Genomic DNA, 20,154 nt, shown 5'->3' with positions numbered 1-20,154 from the left:
AGCCAATTGTGCTTACTGACATTACAGCAGACCAACAACATCTGGTTTGTCTAGAAACACTAGGTGTTACACAGAGGTAAAAAAAAAAAAAAAAAAGTAAACCATTTGAAGTGCAGCTGTATAATTTTAACTTCAGACCAGCTGTACATACTGTCATGTCTAATGTCATTCTCTAATGGATTAAAACCCTACAGGGCTCAAGTATAAAAACTTGAGCTCTGTAGCTCTGGATAAAAATCACAAAATAGCAATAAAAATTGTTGCGTTGTGGGATTAAAATTATACGGCATGCCTGGTTCCTTGAATCCTGCCGCAACAAGTCTACATACCAGGGAATGTGTATGTGCATGTGTTTGTATTTGTGACAAAGTATTTGTATTAAGGGGTGTCTACACTAAAAATGTATGACTCATTTCCCATGAAAAATTACTGCTAACCTGGTTTTACAGGTTGGATGTGGTTGGTATAACAGAGGTCCTATTCAGCATTACAAGTGTCATTATAATTTTAGTACATATTGTCAGTGATGTCCACAATGGGACAGTACCATTTTTTGTTTTTGCTCTATACTCCAACACATTGGATGTATCATCAAACTCTAACTATGAGGTTTAGATGCAACACTCAGCTGACCTCACACCAGCTGAGCATGTGTTTTACTTGCTGACAAAGAGCAAGCTGAAGGCATGGAAATTTTTTTAACCAGAGGTATTGTCTTTTGATTCCATGTATTCTTCTTCCTTTTCACCCACAATGCAATTTGATCACAAGCAATTAATGTAGCTTGAAGTCAGAGATTAAGAGCGAGCTATAAAAGTCTGTTAAGATCACTTTTTTTGAAACTCCACACCACCCAGTTATTTTCACTTTCGAACTTGTGGCCTTCAGCCCCAGCTGATGCCCTGTTGGTTTATCAAATCTCACACAAAACTAAAATAGCTAAATAAAACTACATTTTATTTATTTACGTATGTTAACATATGCACTAGTCCTCCCTAGGACCTGCAAACACATTTTGTCATCATTGTTTTTCCTCTCTAGAGTTACCACTTTAACCTCATAGTGTATGTTTCATTGCACGCTGGAGTAGAGCCAAAACAACAAAAAAGTGTTACCATCCAAACACTAACTACAGACTGCACTTGATGCCATATGATTTCTTTCGGCTACGGAGAGATGTAAAAGTGCAAAATGTAAAGTTTCCACACTTGGGAGGAGCTACAGCTCAGCAGCAGCACAGCAAATATGTGCTAAAACTGTAACTTTCAATCCCACCTACATCTGGATATGGCTTCAATGATAGTGATAGCAGTGGCTGTTCTGGGACGGGCCTCAGCCCCTATGAAAGGTTCCCTGCAGTCTTCTGCTGCGGATGAGGGGGTCTACGCATAATTACAGGGCCCCTCTGTGGGCAGGGCAGCAATGGCACTGACACACAGAGAGACAAACACTCGTTCACAAACACACACATGAAGAGTAAATATGAGGGTGAACCTTCCACATGGACTCCCTTGTAAACAGTTAAACGGACATGCAAAAACTGAGACAGAGACAGACAGGCAGACCCACAATGTTTAAGACACACACTCATAGCAATACACACACACAGACGCAGACAAAAACACATTGGGAGGGTAAGTAATAAGATCTAGGATGTGTCACAGCATGACAGTGCCCTTTGACTTCTGACCCACTGGCTAACTCACAGAGTTTGTGCCGCCGCATGTGTGTGCGATGTTAATGTGTGTGCACAAGCGTCATCTGTATGTCTGGGGGGTCTGGCTCCAGAAAGAATGAAGGAAGCAGCTGCAATCAGTCAACCTCTCTCTCTGTTTCTTTTTACGTGTGCTGTGTGTAACCACTGCCGTATACCAGACACTGGTCTGAGCGAGCCAGAGACAGATTGCTTTTAAATTCATATGCCAAGTGGATGCCTGCCAGCAGTTTGATAGGTCTCTCATCCCTCCTTCCTGCCCATCCCTCTCAAGGTTTCTCACCATTCCAGTTCCTCTGCCAATCCCACTTGACTTTTACCTCTTTCCTTTATCCCGTTTTCCTGCCCATTTCCCCTCCTTGCCTCCTCTTCTTCTCCTGGCTTCCACCACATTCATCTTCTAGCGCTCACCCCCTTCCTCCCCCTCTTTTCTTTTGTCTACAAGAGAATTGCTGTCTTTTCTCATTAAAAGTGAAGAAGGTCTGTAAACTCTCATAAAACCACCCGTTTCTCTCTACAACCCTGATTTACAGCCACTCTTCCCCTCCTCTTCTCTTCTCCCCCTCTGCTCGTGAGAAACCCCATCTGTTACCAAAAAAGACTTGACAAGAAAGCAAAACTGTCACAGCTAGAGGCCTAGTCATCGAAAACAAAATGGACGATTCATGTCAACAAAGAAAAGCATGCAGAATGGAAAACGCAACTGGGTGTTTTTCTAACTTTAGGATTAGGACATGAACTTGTAAGACAGCTGCACAATACCAGGCAATCTTCCCAGGGCTTTCTTGGCTTTATTTTGATTGGCTGCAGAGTGGGCCAGGCCCTCTACATTTAGCTGCAAACTTCTTCCACTACACGGCAGGGAGGTTAGCACCAATGCTAACCAAAAGCATATATTACCATTGCTGGGAAGCTCTTCACATTCCAACCACCACGTCAAACTTAATCTTTTCTACTCTATAGACAACTGTATAAAATACAGTGATGCACTTTTGAAAGGCTGGGACTTTTTTTCAAAATTCAGCTGCTAGAGTCCTGACCAAAACTAAAAACATGGAGCATATTTATCTGAGTTATGCTCATTCCCTGTGTTTATAAGAATTGAGGTTCAGGCCATTTTGATTGGCTTAGAACCAGCCTGCATTGCAGACTCCCCGTTCTTTTATGTGTCTTTATGTTCACTCTGATCCCCAACTGTGGACTGGTTTTTAGATAATCAGAACCACAATCATAAGAAAAGTGGTGATGGAGCATTTCAGTTATGCTTCTACACTATGGAGTAAAATTCTAAAAGCAACCAAGTCTATTTTACTTAGCTTTCAGTTAGTTGTTCAACTGGTTCTGTGTACCTCTTTTTATTACTATCATCTTATCATTTAACAAAAAATACTGATGTCATTTGTGTCTAGCTTTGCTCAACCAATTTCTTGCCTCTGTTTTTCCGCTTCTGTTTTTGTTTTTCTTGTTTATTAATGCACTGTGAGCTACATTCATTCAGAGGTTCTTACATAGTGTACAGTGCATCCGGAAAGTATTCCCAGTGCTTCACTTTTTCCACATTTTGTTATGTTACAGCCTTATTCCAATATAGATAAAACATTTTTTTTACCTCAAAACTTTACACACAATACCCGATAATGACAAAGTGAAAAAAGTTTGCTTAAAATTTTTGCAAATATATTAAAAATAAAAAACAACAAAAAAACACACGTACATAAGTATCCACAGCCTTTGCTCAATACTTTGTTGAAGCACCTTTGGCAGCAATTACAGCCTCAAGTCTTTTTGAGTATGATGTTACAAGCTTGGCACACCTATTTTTGGGCAGTTTCTCCCATTCTTCTTTGCAGAACCTCTCAAGCTCCATCAGGTTGGATGGGGAGCGTCGGTGCACAGCCATTTTCAGATCTCTCCAGAGATGTTCAATCAGGTTCAAGTCTGGGCTCTGGCTGGGCCACTCAAGGACATTCACACAGTTGTCCCGAAGCCACTCCTTTGTTATCTTGGCTGTGTGCTTAGGGTCATTGTCCTGGAAGATGAACCTTCGCCCCAGTCCGAGGTCCAGAGCGCTCTGGAGCAGGTTATCATCAAGGATGTCTCTGTACATTGCTGCATTCATCTTTCCCTCAACCCTGACAAGTCTCCCAGTTCCTGCTGCATCCCCACAGCATGATGCTGCCACCACCATGCTTCACTGTAGGGATGGTATTGTCCAGGTGATGAGCGGTGCCTGGTTTCCTCCAGACATGACGCTTGGCATTCAGGCCAAAGAGTTCAATCTTTGTTTCATCAGACCACAGAATTTTATTTCTCATGGTCCGAGAGTCCTTCAGGTGCTTTTTGGCAAACTCCAGGTGGGCTGTCCTGTGCCTTTTACTGAGGAGTGGCTTCCGTCTGGCGACTCTACCATACAGGCCTGATTGGTGGAATGCTGCAGAAATGGTTGTCCTTCTGGAAGGTTCTCGTCTTTCCACAGAGCAACGCTGGAGCACTGTCAGAGTGACCATCGGGTTCTTGGTCACCTCCCTGACTAAGGCCTTTCTGCCCCGATCCCTCAGATTGGCCGGGCGGCCAGCTCTTGGAAGAGTCCTGGTGGTTCCAAACTTCTTCCATTTACAGATGATGGAGGCCACCATGCTCATTGGGACCTTCAATGCTGCAGGAATTTTTCTGTACCCTTCCCCAGATCTGTGCCTCGATACAATCCTGTCTCGGAGGTCTACAGACAATTCCTTGGACTTTGTGGCTTGGTTTGTGCCCTGACATGCACTGTCAACTATGGGACCTTATATAGACAGGTGTGTGCCTTTCCAAATCATGTCCAATCAACTGTTTTTACCACAGGTGGACTCCAATCAAGTTGTAGAAACATCTGAAAGATGATCAGTGGAAACAGGATGTACCTGAGCTCAATTTTGGGTGTCATGGCAAAGGCTGTGAATACTTATGTACATGTGATTTTTTTTGTTTTTTATTTTTAATATATTTGCAATATTTCAAGCAAACTTTTTTCACTTTGTCATGATGGAGTATTGTGTGTAGAATTCTGAGGTAAAAAATGAATTTAATCCGTTTTGGAATAAGGCTGTAACATAACAAAATGTGGAGAAAGTGAAGCGCTGTGAATACTTTCCGGATGCACTGTATGTTTATTATGGTTATTTTCAATAATCTAATATGAGGAGTGTGCCGAAGCTAAATATTTTGCAGCTACAAGCAAATTCATGATGAATGAAAGCTGCTATAGTCAGTGGAATAACACCACCAAAAAAGACATCAATCAGCCCTACACAAAGCCAACAGACGGATGATGACTGGACCAGTCTGGTGCTATATTTTCCTGACTCCAAGCTCAGTGTGTGTGTGTGTGTGTGTGTGTGTGTGTATATATATGTGTGTGTGTCCACTGAAAGAAGTAGCAAGCTGGGAAGAAAACAATAGCCATCTACAAAATCTGGTTGCATCTAGAATAACAGCGGAAGGGTAGAAGAGCAAGGAGATGTATGTGTGTATGTGTGTGTGTGTGTGTGTGTGCATCCTTGTATTGTCAAAAAAGGGAAATAACAGAGACAAGGTAACACTTTGACTGAGACTGCAGCCAAAACAAACAATCTTGTGTACAGACAAACAAACACACTCAGTCACACACACACACACATGTACACACACACAAATACACACTAGGTCTCTCTGGTTTGAGCGTGCTCCCATGGCCATACATCGTCCTTCCAGCAGCAGTGTGTAGTGAGTGTGAAGGACAGACAGAAATAGCTCCACTATAATTTCCCTTCAGAATTTTAAGTACAGTCCAAGACTGAGTCTCACAGTTTGTGCGTGTGAATGTATGAATGTCTCAATGTCCTGTATACATACAGCTAAAGTATCATTTTCCACTGGCATGGGCAGGGAACCACTAGAAGAAAAGAAAAAGAAAGGATAGCTGTGAGGAATTTTCAGGGTGTGCCAAAGAATCTCAGGCATGTCTCTTTTTTGGGTGGGTGGGTCGGGGCGACTGGGGGGCAAAATACTCCTCTAATTGGTCAACAAAAGGAGACGAAAACACACACACACACACACACACACACACACACACACACACACACACACACACCCCTTGGAAATACAGATAAGTGATGACCATTTGTGAGTGCATGTGTCTACATGTACCATTCACTGACCCTGAGCAAATAAATCGGATCTGCAACAAAGGGAGCATTTATATCTGAACCAAAATGGTCCTTCAATTAGAGAGAGTATATATAAAGTTTCTGATTTACCTGCAACAATCGACATTCCCCTGACTGACACAGGATGTTACAGAGTAAGAGGCAGAGCAGCTGAGGCACACTGATTATTCCTAACGAATTAACCGTCAAAACACTACTAGAGGTGAAAGGGGTTAAAGGGCTTTGTAACAGACGGAGAAATCTCACCCCACACCCATTCACAGACAAATCCTGTGACGTGGAAAAGAAACATGTCAGAAACAGAAGCCATGAGATGATTTCCTGGATATGGGAAACTTGGGAGTGAGTGTGCTAGAACCCCTCCCCCAATCCCAGATATCCCCTCTCTTTTCCTCCCTGCTTCACCCAGCCTCTTTTTCCTGTGGGTGAGGGGAGGTTGAGGGAGGGGAGAAAAAAAATACACCACGAACACACTGACACCAAGCAAAACACACTGAGAGGAGGTAAGTCCCATTTCAGACCTTAAAGCATGCTCCCTCTGTGGAACACACATGATCCAGTCGTGCAGCCAGCGTGACTTCACCACTTTGCCATAATGAAACCACAGCTCTTTCCTGGACGCAACATTGAAGTCAACAAGCCGTGCCAGGAGTTAGAGAACAACAAGTTAAGCCACATCTGTATTTCAGTTTGTCATGTGCTGGTCATTCCTGCTTTTTCTTATCTATAAATACTTTTTCTGTTTTCATAAATACTCACCTCACCTACAATTACGAGAATTATATTATTTGCAACCCCCGATCACACAGTACAGTTAAGTGAAGCTTTCAGAGCAACCATCCCACTTTAAACTCCTATAACAGCCCACAGGAGTCTTGTGTTTTTCCCTAGAAGGCCCACCTTTTCATGCATCTGGCCTTCATCTGTGGTGTGAAAATATCAGATTTCCACACAGTCAGAGAAATAAAAAATGGCATCCTGGTCATAGTTCTATTATATAACTTCCTACCATCTTTCCTGCTGCTGACAGCACTGCCTCCCAGAGAGTCAATCACACTGAACAAAAGTAGATAAGGTTGTGCAAGCATCGAGGTCAAATGTAGTTTGGCCAATGTTGCTAACACTGAACACTGGAGCTGAGAGCATCAGAGGAGCAAACAGCCGACTGGAGGTGGACTCAGGATCTACTCACTGTCACTCATAGTGTTTAGTGATGACTCAAGTCATCAGTGTTTACGCCAGGAGCACACTGGACGCATGGCATGTTGTCGCGGCTGCCTTTGCTGATCTGCTGTGGAAAAACATGCATGTGTGTTCACGTGCATGTGTGCTGCATCGCTGCCACTGCCAGATCTATCTGTCTACATAGAGTTTGCAGGATACTGGAATGTTGGATTTCTCTTCATTTTAAAGTAATTTCTGACTTTTTTGACAGAAAATGTAAGTAAAGTGCCACTGCCTCAGCATGAAGCTGTTAAAATGGTAAGAAATATATACATTTATATGTTTTCTTGTTTATTACATGTTGAGATTCAGCCTAAACATAGAAGACTACAGTGTCAATTTTGGTGTAATATTGCTGGTATGATGTCAATACGACATCAACAGGTCTCTTCTCTGTCTAATTTTGTGGCAAAATAGGTGAGATGCCAAACTTTTAGATAACACATCGCAGCCACAAGCCGTGTGACGCACATCTCACGCAGTTGCTCGCTCTAATCCGTTAACATGGGTCCCAAAGTGGAAAACAAGACTTTCCACAGCCGCCACACACACAGGACACATCCAGTGTGCCAGAACCCTTAGGGGGCAGACCTAACTACTTCTTCTTCTTTTTTTGCTCCATGGCTGTCTACTTATGACAAACTACTAGTAGGTCATGTTGGCCAACGTTCTGACTGACACCACCTCATGATACCATTATTAACCTTACAGTGCTTTTTCACACTTTAAGTTGCAGGTTTATGCTAAAATAGTTGAAATTCATTTTCCTTCATAAAGCTACACTCTATACCCTATGATGTCAAAGGAAAAACAGAATTTTATATTGATTGATATCTATTGATATAGTTAGACCCTTTACTCAGTATTTAGATGAAGCACCTTTAGCAGTGATAACATCAGCCTTCTTGTGTATGACACAACGAGCTTTGCACATCTTGCACATTCTTCTCTGCAGATCCTCTAAAGTTCTGTTATGGTGGATGGGGACCATCAGTGGACAGACAGTTACAGGTCTCTCCAGAGATTTTCCACTGGGTTCAAGTCAGGGCTCTGGCTGGGCCACTGAAGGACATTCACAGAGTCCATAAGCTACTCCTGTGTTGTTCAGGCTGTGTGCTTCGGGTCACTGCCCTGGAAGGTGAACCTTGAGCCCAGTCTGAGGTCCTGAGGGCTCTGGACCTCATACTTCCCTCATCCCTGACCAGTCTCCCTGTCGCTGCCACTGAGAATCAAGTGTGGTGATGTTCCTCACTTTGGTGGAGTGTCAATAGCCTGGACATTACCGTGCAAAGAGCACACTAACCAAATGTTTCATTTTGTACTTTGGCCTATTCAGTGAATTAAGGCAAATAAGTGACAACTGAGTAAATCTTCCAGAAAGAGTTGTCATTTAAACCAGAAAAAAATCAATGGTTATCAAACAAAACTCTGACTTCTTACAGCTTAGTGAGTCACTGTTAATAATGTATTTGAAAACAATTCGTAAATTCCTCACACTAACACATACTTCTCATCCTCCTAATGCACTCAATACCCAAATATCTCCTCAGTTTCAAGCATGTGATCTACATCTTAAATGCTTCATATGGAAATAAATAACCTGTAATCCATACTTTTGGATATGGTTATATTTTTATAGCTTAGAGTCTATAGTTTCTTTTATCGCAAAAGAGTTTTCCTAACTATCTCCTGGTTATTTTTATTAGAGCTTCTCTTGTGCTTGACTGCAAGCATCAGAGTGCTCTTTTGTCTTTCTTTTTTTCAGTAGACATGGAGACATGTATATTAAAAGCCTTCTCCCTCTCTCATTGAAAACAAACAGACAGGTGGACAGACGTGCACATGCACAAAAGGCTTGTTAGATCTAAGGCGAGAGCAGAAGCAGTGGAGAGGCAGTGTATCCTATATATAGCTGAGATGTGACAGGACATCCGAGAGGACAGGGAAGTCTAGACACAAACGACACAGCTCTTCCTCAGAATGAGTGTGCGTGTGTGCGTCTGAGCTCAACATGGCCTTGTTCTCTCACATTTCATTAGAAAGCCTGTGGCAAGCTGTTCCTAATGATAATGTCACAAGACTGTATTGATATCACAGCCTAGGTTGATCTGACTGCCTGAAAGTTTAGGCTTATCAGCCAAAAACAACATGTCAAATATAGGTAAGAAGAGACGCTCTGAGAACGAGAAGGGAGGGGGAAAGGTACCAGCGCAAGAACAAGAGATGTCAGGAAAGAAAACGGATCAGAGAGAGAGAGAGAGAGTGACTCATCAGAAAAGGAATGTCCCATCTCTGCCAAAGAAACCACAGACACCACTGCAGCGATCGCTCCCTCTCCAACACTTTAAATCATCCCCTCCCTCGCTTGTCGTCTCTTCCTCTTACACAACGGCCGCCTCTTTCCCTCTCCCTTCCTACCAATGGAAGTTATCGTTGTTGTTTCCAAAAATTAGCAGAGCATTCTTCTCTGACAGGACATTGGTTTTAGACAGGGATGACACAGCTAGCTGACCACGTCTGGTGGACCAGCGCTGCACCACCACTGTTTGGAGCAAACACACACACACAGGACCAAGACCGCCTCTCCATTTGTTTAGCCAAGTCAGTGCAAAGCCAAGAGGCAAATTCCAGCACTGTGTGGTTTATCAAAGTCACACTGCTCAATTAATTTCAATTCTAGCCTACAAAACACTAATAAAACTCTTTATGTTATTGTGGTTTTAGGAATCACAGTCAAAAATATTAAGACAAGGTTGGCAGTGCTTCACATGCTTACCACAGCTGCTGGTTATTATTACTTATTATTACTCCCACCACAGGATGTGATGTAAATGCAAAAAACTAATCTGGTCAGGAAACTTAATTCATCACAATGACTGTGATCATGATTCAACATTCCTATCACCTGTCATCCTGTGTATTCATCACACAGGAATCTGTTTCATACTGCTCACAGATTCTGGGCCTGTGAAGGTTGATTGTTTTAACAGAAGGAAAAGTGGGGAAATTGTTGGCCTGCAAAAGCTACAGTTAGCAAGGCTTGTGGCAGGGTTTTATAGAGGAGGTGGGTCACCTCTCCTGACAGAAAGACCACCTCTGCTAACACAAACAACTTAACACACTTTGTAAAAAATAAAACAATAAACTTTCAGCAAAAGCAACAGTGATGCTATTTCACACAGAAAATGTTGGACTGTATATGTCATGAGTGGGTCTATTGTTCAGTCTGTGATCCACTTACTAATTCGAAATTGCTTCCACATCTGCCCAACTATTTCCTGGGGGAAAACCCTGGTCAGTTTTACCATAGCAGGAAAACGTTAACTTTGTGCTTTAACGCCCAGATAAAACAGCAGTTTTTCCGGAAATCAATTCTTCTTCACCGCTTTTCAACAGTAGCCTGCACGGGAAGTTGTACTGTGCAGCCTCTGGCAAATACTGTTATAGAGCGGCAAAGGATTCATTTCCGCTAAATACTATTTAGCGGAAATGAATAAATAGTGTATCTTTAGCTGTTGGCCAAGGTCACCAATAGGTGATATGCAATAATTGACTGAGATGCTGTCTTGTCCGGACCCAACCTATAAAATATTGAGAATTATTAGGCCTTCATGTTGAAGGAGTGTTTCTTTTTAAACCATCTGTTTTTTCTAGCCTTCACAGGACTGGCCACATGATGCTACTCGTGCTACATTGCGACTCAAGTCAGTGAGTGAGATTCACACAGTGAGACAAGAGACGGTCGGAAAAATAAGTTGGAGAGCCTCTGCATATGACAGCTCACGGTAGTAAGCAACAGTTTTAAATTATTCTTCCATATGATCTCATGTATGAAAAGACCAGAAATGAACACTAGGCAGACAACCCAATTACAGCAAATCATCATTAACACATTTTCAACAGTGTTTGTATGAGAGTGATTACGTCCCGAGTTTGATCCACATTGCAGTTGATCACTTTAGCCACTGTAGAGATTCTATGGCATATGTTTTTGTTCATGTTTTCCAATGAGTTTCACCTGAGCCATGCCATACAGTGACAGAAATGATGTCACATTCATACAGGGCTCCTTGTATACACCTGATACAGGTGTTGAAATTTTTTTTTTTTTTTTTTTTTTAAATCACATGGGTATCAGATCAGTACTCAGTATCAGTCGATACACAAGTTCAGAAATCGTTTTTCAGAAAATTTAGCATTTTTAAAAAATGAAACTTTAGCATTTTTACTTGAAATATTCAACAACTGATTATCAAAATAGTTGCAGATTAATTTTCTGTTTCAGTACTTGTTTTTCTACAGTACTGTAGGTACCGTAGATGTTGTAGGTAGTGGAGATGTGCTCCTTTTGAGACACATCTCAAAATGCATTTGAGTCTTTCTCACACACATAACAACATGTATAGATGTGCTGCCATTCAAATGTAAAAGCCATAAAGTGGTAGAAAGCTGACCTGGCAGAAAGCACAACAGTTCCTCAGTTAAAATGTATGCAGCAAGGCAGGCCGCAATCTGCATTACTGCCAGGGTATCAACAATGTGTAGTCCATAGTAGACCATAGTGCTATGTATTGTGTCAATTATTTTTATCACCTCAACTAGACTATAGAGCAAGCGCTAATATTTCTATATCAAAGTGATTTTTATATCTGAAATGTTGGAAAAATGGCAATGGCTTAAGTGGCTCTTTTAATTTCAGTCACATATCGAAGGCCTTAATTACTTTATGTCCAATTTGCTGGTTATTACAATATTAGATATCAATATCACCAATGAACAGCTAAATGCATCGATGTCAAACACAACTTGTGATACCTTTGAGAAAAGTGAACTACAAACACACACTTGTCACAAAATCTCACCATATCAAAGTAGTTGTAACTAATGCAACGTTTAATGCATCATGTTTTTTAGACTACAAAGAAACACTAAAGGTGGCAACAAAAGTAACACCACCCAAATGTAAAAAGTGAGCCCAAAGATAATTGTGAGTAATGGTAAATTGAAGAACAACACATTGAGAGTCTAATATGTTCTAGCTTTAATTATTGTCCTGTAACAGTGGAATAGATACATTATACCTTTTACATCATAATCCCTGATAGCATTACATTAATTGAGTTTGAGATGTTTTGAATAGCACTACTGAATTATTTCCAATTATCAGTGGACTGTAAATATTTTACTTGGCATGAGTTCTTGGTCCTAAGCATTCCTTGTGCTTTAGAGTTCCCTGTTAAGAGATGAACATCCATCTAATCAAGTGTTCCTTGCAGCAAGGATGGAGGATAAGAGAAGTGAAGTACAGACTACCAAGTCTGAATTAATCCTTGTTTTGAACTGCAGTAGGCCAATTTAGAGAGGCACCTGGGGCTCTGGCCTTTACAGCCTCTTTTATCATATTCTGGCTTTCATGTTGTGTGACGATGTGTATGTGTTTGAAAGTCAGAGGTGTTAGAGAGAGAGATAGAGGCAGAAAACCCTTATGGCGTGGAACTGGGGGTGATGGGGGTATACGTGTGAAAGTGCAGCAGTGTGGAAAAGGCAACATCAGAAACAGAAACATATAAACAAAAGAGTGGGAAAGTATGTGTACATGTGTACCCAGTGTGCAAGCACAAGTGTCAATCGCAGTCTGTGTGTGAGGTTTCATTTAAAAGTGGGAAACTTGTCCGCCTTCGCCTGCTCTGCTTCCACAGGTAATTTGTAGGCAGAATAACATGCATACTGACAACCCAATCACAAGGCAGACTTGACAGCAAGAAGACAGCCGATCAGTGAGGGCTGCCAGGAGCTGACACATTACACGGCAGCACGCACACGCACACACACACACACATAAAGAAAGAAAACAAAGACGCAAACTAAAACAAAGCAAAAAGACAGTGGGGAGCGAGCATGTGGGTGAAAAACTGTCAGAAAGAGCGAGACAGGCAGATAGACAGAGGGACAGATGGAAAGAGAGAAAGGGGGCCCTATCATTCAGTTTCACACCCTACAGGATGAACAGGGCCTCTGTGCTCCTTCTCTGTTCAAACACACCTCACGGCTGTCTGCTCCCTGCAACAACAATGTACAGATACACACACACACACACACTGCAGCCTGCCTGACAGTGGGCACAATAACCCTATTGAGAGGCATCGATAGGGGGCTGAAAGAGAAAGTGAAGAGAATGAGATTGAGAAAAAGACTGACAACACACACATACAGCCCTACACATAAATACACACAAATAAACTGCAGTGTGCTTATCTTGCCAACTTGCCAGCCTGGGATGAATCTTCTCTCTGCTGTCTTTAATTCATCATTCATCTGTCCAATCTGGTCAGACTCCACACACACACACACAAGTATGCACATGCCTGCACACACACACTTGTTTGGTCAAGGGCGGACCAGTGGTATTGTTTCACAGGGGAAGCAGGGTAATGATAACAGATCTCCATACTCTTTATCTGATTGCTCACATACAACACTCACAGAAACATGCACTCTGTCCCACAAGCATGTATGTACATGCACACTTTCACCATGCTTTCTCATCAGCTGTTGTGCGTGACCCCGACCACACACAGACTAACAGGTTGTGACTAACAGGTGCTGCAAGGCAAGAAAGTCCCAACACCACACAGACAAACACAGACAACATAATTACATCCAATCTGCAGAGCACTTTAGTGCTAGCTAAGATATCATATTTTTGGGGACATGCTCACAGCTTCAGAGGGTGACAGCTTACATTACTGAATTGCTATTTCTGTCCATGCCCATGTGCAATGTGTACAGAATGTGCAAATGCACATGTGTCTCCTTTATTTTGCCTCTCATAGAGGTGATAGAAGTTACCTAAGCAGAAAAGGGGCCATGTTGAAAGTGAGGCACTTTAAAAATACCGAAGCTGAACGAAGACACATACTCAAGCATGCAGGAACTGTCTGTAGAGCTTGGCCAAAAACTCAGCACATAAATGTCCAAGTCATTTTTTCCATACTTAGCAACTCCTGATGTTGTATAGAAATGTTTCAGTGGAAAGAAGGGAGAGTAAATGAAGAGGGGAGGAGGTATGAAGTGAAAAGAGGGAGCTGGAAAGAGCAGGGGGAGAGGGGAAAAATATAAACCAACTTAACATCCCAAGAGCCCTAAGCAATTAGCAATGACATCATGTTTCTGCACACACACACACACACACACACACACACACACACACACACACACACACAAAGCTACAGACCAGGGACAGGTCTGGATGAGGAGCAAGCCAGCAGGGCAAGGAGGCTGGGAGGATAGAGAGGGAGGGAGGCGAGGTTGAAAGGCAGGCAGTGACGGAGAGGGAGAGAGGATGACGGTGCACCATTTCTACTATGGTGGTACAGTCAGTGACACATTCATTTTTGGAGCTTGCACTAATTAACTCACAAAGCCAACACCACAGCACAAACCTTATGAAACCACCACAACCACTGCCTAAAATAGTGAGCACTGGCTGTTCATAGTATACACACTAGATAGCAAAACAGAAAACATGTCATTGAAAACATGACATTATCCCAAGCTTCATTCATTATGCATGCTTTATGACAAGTATGCTTTAGTAATACACCTCCCAAAAGCACACACAAGGAAGCATCGGTGCAAATATGACGCAAAACAAATGCATGAGAGCCAGTGTCACCAGGAGGGAAAGGCAGGGAGGCAGGGAGGGAGAGAAACCTCAGTGGTGCAGTCCAAAAACAGAAGCCAGGTCCTTTGGTAATTCATGTTGTTGTCAACAACTTCAGTGTCCATTCTGCCTCCACAGAGACACATACAGTATACTACATGAACTGTTTCACAAGTTCTTACATTGTTACAACACGACAACAAATCCAGTCCTTGTGAAAGTCAGCAATCGCCTGAAGTCTGTGGTTTTGAAAGGAAAAATCAATAACAACTCTCCTTCTACATCTTTATGCACAAACAAAAAATATCTGAGCCCCGTCTCTGCCCTCCCTACCCCCAAGATGATTAAACAGGAAATTTATTCACACCATTCTCAGGATTCGTTAACTTAGAAAACGTAAACAAGCAATTAAGTGGCTCCATGTTTGTATAAAACAAGCAGGCGTATTATCTCACTGGCCTGGCAAAAACTACCAGAGGAAGACTGGAAACGATTAGCTAGCTTGTCCAGCCAGCACCATGCACCAATACAAGCCTCAACCTCATCCCCTTGGGGCTTGCATGGACTATTGCCCCCAGACCATTCCACATAATGTGCACAAGTCAAGAGAATACCATCCTTTATGCCTGTCACAATGAGCCTCTTTATTACTTAAATTATAGCTCAACACAGAAACCAACATAGAACAAGGCAGAGGACACAGCCATGAGTCAGGAGCTACAGCATCTCTGGATAGGGACCAAAGGTTAAATGTTAAACTGACCTGTCAGGCTTCGAGTGCTGAAACATTTTGTCAATTTATCAATTAGTTAATTAGCTGAAAATGACTGAACAGCTAATTTTATAAGCAAATAACCATTTAAGTCATATATCAAGCAGAAAAAGCCAAACATTCGATTGTTGCAGTTTCACAAATTTGAGGATTTGCTCCTTTTCTCTGTTTTATATCCCTGTAAAGTGAATGTCTTTAAGGATGCTTCCGTGGGCTCTGGTGATCTGTGACACATACTTTAAATATTTAATTAGACAAACAGATTAATGTATCATGGAAATAATAAGTCTTTCCAAGCACATTTACAGCACAGTAATTAATAACCCTGCTTAGTAACAAGTCCTGGTGTAACCAACCTGTCCAGTCTTGTAGGTCTCTTAATGCAGTATTGGTCAGGAAGAGCACAACTTCAGTTCAGCTCAATGGTGGAGATGGAGTAGGTGGTCATCAGCTTACCTTTTTTTTTTTTTTTTTCTTTTAGAAATTTAGATATTATGTCATGAATTAACAGCTTAAACCATTATAAGAAGAGTGAAACTGAGTAACTATTGTATATAAAGGTTTTTGGGGGATTTTCTTTTTGCCTGGTGGGTGGTTGACTTTTGATGAATGGCCAGTTTAAGGTGCACTTACCTGCTGACAGTCCCTCTCTACGTGATGACAGCTCAGGTTGCAGAACGGGGAGGATTCAGAAATGTTGTTTGTGTCTGTTTTTAAACGTTTTCGCCGCTCAATCCGTCACATTAGCAAGTCGGGTTAAAAGTAGCTCACCTCAAAGCAAAGCGCTGGTCAGCGGCTGGCGTTTGGCGACAACAGTCCCACGAAAACAACCGCTGCATTCACTGACACTGCGCGAAAGCTCATTCAACGACCGTCGCAGACACAACAAAAATCTGACAATAAACTCAAAGAGACACACGCTGGGTCCTGTTAATGCACCCCCCCCCCCTCTCCTGTCTGCCGCCGCAGCCTCCTCTCCCCCACCTTCCCGACTTGTTTGCAACACAACGGGCCCCTCAGATGCCAAAGCGACGCGTCGCCCGTCAGAAGAATATGGAAAGTTACTCACGTTTCCAGTCATTTCAAGGCTGAGAGGACAGACTGCAACGACGCCATAGCGGCCGTGACTCCTCGTATTCAAGCGAAATCTCTCGGCATATCACATCACTCACCTCCTCTCCACTGTGTTCACGTCCGCCTCGCTGCGCTCCTGTCGTTTTTCTCCTCCCCTCCGTTTTCTCTCGGCTTGTTTCTTCTCTCCTCCCCTCCCAGATGCCGCTGCTCTCCAACAGGGGGAACCGGGGGACGCTGCTCCGGAAGCAAACGCTCCTCTGTTTTTTTTTTTTTTTCCAACTTTTATTATTATTATTATTATTATTATTATTATTATTATTATATAATATTTAGATGTTAACCTATTGTGATTAGTTTGTCCTATAGTGGGGCTACGAATGACTTTAATTTAAAGGGAAACCAAGGAAAAGGTCATTTTTCTTCAGGACATTTGCAACCTTGGAAGTTGTCTATACTTTGTGATGCTTTTAATGTTTTTCCTTCAAGGAAATCAACTATTCTTAAGCATGACATACATGATGATAACGACGACGACAATGATGTATTTCATGAACTTAAACAACTGAAAAAACAGGGATAGTGCAAAGCTTGGGCACCCTAACCCACTGGGGATGTTGGATATTAGAAATGTAGTAGGTTAACACACAATAACAGAATACAACAAAGTAGGCCTAATAGCTAGGGTCTACTATTGATAATAGCTACATATCCATTCTTATTCTTAATCAATTTCTAGTCCAGCTTTTATTCAACTCTATTATTATTGTTGTTGTTATAGCTTTTAAAATCTACTTGTCTCTTGCATCTCATTGTCAACCTTCTTTTTGTGATTTGTCTCAAACTTTTGGCTTGTCGGTCAACTGTGAACTGCACTTTGAACTGGACTAACCTGTATGGAAAGTGCATTACAAATAAAGTTTGATTGATTGATATACTCTATTCAGTCGTGTAATATTAGCTTATGTATTTATTTACTGCACTTGGCAGTAAATACTTTTAACAAAATGTGATTCAACATAACTAACTTGTATGAAATGTCAGTAACAATGAAATTAATAAGATGGCGGGCAGATTTCTTTCAAAATATCACAACATTCACACTCGGTGTTCCTAAAAACATCACACCATCAATATGATATGGTAAGTACTACCCATTTACAAATTCAAAGTGCTGGCATCAAATAACAAAATATCATCTAAATATCATCACTATAATAATAATAATAATAATAATAATAGTGTTTCAAAGATACAGTTGTCAGTTTGAAATTGTTATGATCCACTTTTCTACCTAATAATAATAATGTAAGGATCAAGCTGACTTACTGCCTTGTTGTGTTGTAATCCATTTATGGGTAATAATGCAACATTTATATTTGATTTCTCCAGTGTCCCCGACTACAAACAGCAGCTGAACAATACAAAGCCACCACGCATGGCAGGAATTGGCATTCAGTATTCAGTATTGCAGCTTTTTTAATTTACTGAAAGGAACGACTGAAAGAGCATGTAGTCTGAAATTAGCACATCTATTGTTTGGTGAAGTTTGGTTCAGTGGGATTCACCATGAAAGCTCAGCCACGATAAAAAGCAGAAAACATTGTATGCATTGTATGTATCCTCATAAAGGAATCAGTATCTCCTTTGCATAAAGAAATACCTGGAACCAACTTAAACTTTCTAAACATCATACTTTTCACCTAAGCTAAGTATCAGTAGGTGAGGCTAGAGTTATTGTGTGGAAGTCATGCAAATATGGCAAATATTCCTCTTGACTATGCATTTGTCCCGCCCCGTCCTAACTGAAAACAGAGCTGCACCAAATCTGATCAGGATACAGACTCAGAAGACATTTATAGTGAATAGTAGGCTATTTTGTTATTGGTCTTTCTGGGGTTGCATATTAGATAGGTGACTGGGTTACCTTCAAGCAACTTTCAAGTCTGTGCAAAAGGATTTTTATTGCATTAAAAAAAAATCAATGAGGAGTAATTGGTTCCTGGAAGGTAGGAAAGTGATTAAACAAATTGTAAGCCAAGCCTTTACTTTGAAAAATAATTGGCATCTTTGTATACATGATTTGTAGTTAATGGTCTAAAAGTGCAAAACCACAAGGTAGTTACTGTTTAAATTTGTTCCATTTGGACTGGAGACAAAGAGAGCCATCTGGGTTTATACAAGGCAATGCATTGAACAGTAACCATGAGATTTAAAGACACATCCAAGATTGCCTTTTTTGCCTGAACTTTGAGAAAAATCCTTATTACTATGGCTTCGATTTTTAATCTTGTGCCATCAGCAGGTGAAAATTTCAACCTCTCAGTTTATATATATATATATAGATAGATAGATAGATAGATAGATAGATAGATAGATAGAGAGAGAGAGAGAGAGAGGGAGAGAGAGAGAGAGAATTTTTTCAATATTTCTATATTATTTAAAATCTAAAATAAATATGGCAATAACTTTCAACTTACACAATACTGATGTAAATATCACAAATATGTGTGTGTGATGTACAGCATGTTTGTACACTTACAGTATAAGGGAGTATAGTCTAATGGAATAATGACACCTGGTGGCTACACTGATTTACTGCATTGTTTGTTATCTGGTCTCTCAACTGTTGAGAGGATGGCATTCTTAATATGCCCCATGAATGGATCCCACTTTGAATCTATTTTAGTCCTTATTGTCGTGCAATAACCAGGTCAAAATTGGTAGGCCACATGTTCTTAGGCTACTTTCAGGTGTGTCTTAAGTGTCTGTATAAACACTGAAACAGGTTTTGCTTGTGGGTCGTTTCAAATTAGCCTTTCAAAGGTTACTTCTTAATGCACTTTCAATGGAAGTGACAGGGGACAAAATCCATTGCCCTGGTTTTGTGAAGAAACGTGTTCAGATGTTTACTTAACCTGATACAAGGCTTCAACAGTTTTAGTTAATCAAACCAGGTGGGCATCTTCCAACGTTAAAGTATTTCCAGTCCAGACTTCATTTGACAGCAGTGTTTTTTTTGCTGAGCTGCTCTGGAGGGATGGTAGCAGAAACAGGGAATTTTGGACCAAAAGGCTGTAACTCTTAGAGCAATCCACTTTATTTTTCCATTTCAGGCTGATGAAGCCTCTTACTAACATCAGATAAATTCTGAAATCAAATTTTCCATAAAACATATAAATATGTAGACAACAGGAAAGACAGCTCAAGATTGGTCAGGGGACATAAAATTGTGGCTACAAATTGTGAACACAGCACAATTTTCATGATTGTAAAGCCTGCTGGTGGCAATCTAGATATACTGTAGTTACGTGCCATTAAAAACCGTAGGCCACTAAATCTTATATATAATAATAAATACATTGTGTGCTACATAATTCTATCATGATTCCAAGTATTTCTGCAGCCATTTGGCCCACAAAGTTTTAATTTAAATGCAAGAATACGTACGTGATGTAATTACTCCAATCCGCCAGGTGGCGCTGTGATGTCACGATCACCGGGTGTTGACCAATCATCAGTG

General features: G+C 41.2%; 1 protein-coding gene across 8 annotated transcripts in view; it reads right to left on the bottom strand.

Annotated features, from left to right (window-relative positions):
* The window catches only part of apbb2b (amyloid beta (A4) precursor protein-binding, family B, member 2b), a 50,375-nt gene extending 33,543 nt beyond the window's left edge, over positions 1–16,832 (bottom strand). For 6 of the 8 annotated variants that reach the window (XM_071503671.1, XM_071503676.1, XM_071503674.1 and 3 more), the window contains exon 1: positions 16,733–16,832. The gene's annotated coding sequence lies outside the window, so the exon portion shown is untranslated. Of the gene's footprint in view, positions 1–16,331; positions 16,513–16,629 lie in introns of those variants that run through there. The other 2 variants (XM_071503672.1, XM_071503673.1) reach the window with 2 other exon arrangements.
* Between the last annotated feature and the right edge of the window lie 3,322 nt (positions 16,833–20,154).

Source organism: Trachinotus anak, unplaced genomic scaffold (assembly GCF_046630095.1).
Source record: "Trachinotus anak isolate AG129_WGS33_773 ecotype Australia unplaced genomic scaffold, CSIRO_AGI_Tana_v1 ptg000019l, whole genome shotgun sequence".
In the NCBI taxonomy this organism is placed as follows: domain Eukaryota; kingdom Metazoa; phylum Chordata; class Actinopteri; order Carangiformes; family Carangidae; genus Trachinotus; species Trachinotus anak.
Note: the sequence above shows the minus strand (reverse complement) of the source record. Positions and strands in the feature narration are given on the sequence as shown.